This window comes from Littorina saxatilis, unplaced genomic scaffold (genome assembly GCF_037325665.1).
Source record: "Littorina saxatilis isolate snail1 unplaced genomic scaffold, US_GU_Lsax_2.0 scaffold_867, whole genome shotgun sequence".
Lineage (NCBI taxonomy): Eukaryota > Metazoa > Mollusca > Gastropoda > Littorinimorpha > Littorinidae > Littorina > Littorina saxatilis.
In genome coordinates this window covers 15001-15823 of record NW_027125725.1, presented here as the reverse complement: position 1 = coordinate 15823, position 823 = coordinate 15001, and the positions used below count along the sequence as shown (strand labels likewise).

Here is an 823-nt window from a genome sequence, read left to right as displayed (position 1 = left end):
GACTAGTGTCAGTGTGGACACTGTATAAAGTAGAGGTGTGTAACAACTGGTGTCAGTGTGGACAATGTATAAAGTAGAGGTGTGTAACGACTGGTGTCAGTGTGGACAATGTATAAAGTAGAGGTGTGAAACGACTGGTGTCAGTGTGGACAATGTATAAAGTAGAGGTGTGTAACGACTGGTGTCAGTGTGGACAATGTATAAAGTAGAGGTGTGTAACGACTGGTGTCAGTGTGGACACTGTATAAAGTAGAGGTGTGAAACGACTGGTGTCAGTGTGGACACTGCTGCCAGGGAGGAATTAAAACTGAATTTCACCATCGACTTGTGTCAGTGACAGTGAAGTCTACCTGACTGAGAGAAATGACTTGTGTCAGTGACAGTGAAGTCTACCTGACTGAGAGAAATGACTTGTGTCAGTGACAGTGAGATGGTACTTTTTACGATGGTGGTCGCATTTAGGGGTCCGGTAAGCAGTATTTGGAATTGAGGGTTTTCTATTTTTTACCATTAAAACTTCACACATTTCAGCGCCTCATGGCGTGCAGATATGAAACAAGTGTGACTGACCTTCGCTAATGATCAAAGTGACAGCGGGGTGATGTTAGTGTCAAGGAGTAGACAATGATCATGCAGTTTCTAAAGCTAGTGTTTTCACACTTCACACTGTAACTACATTTAAATAAGTCTGTTTGACTCACAATTTCAACACCAAAAACAGAATTCTAAATGTGCCTACTGTTATCACACAAAAAAGGGAACAGCATCGTAAAAAGAACTGGAAATGACTTGTGTCAGTGACAGTGACGTCTGCATGACTGTG

At 42.2% G+C, this 823-nt stretch overlaps 1 protein-coding gene across 1 annotated transcript in view; it reads left to right on the top strand.

Annotated features, from left to right (window-relative positions):
• The first annotated feature begins 349 nt into the window (after positions 1-349).
• Positions 350-823, top strand: part of LOC138954200 (uncharacterized) — a 4532-nt gene continuing 4058 nt past the window's right edge. Inside the window, exon 1 of the mRNA XM_070326101.1 lies at positions 350-823. This exon is cut by the window's right edge and continues 1534 nt beyond it. The gene's annotated coding sequence lies outside the window, so the exon portion shown is untranslated.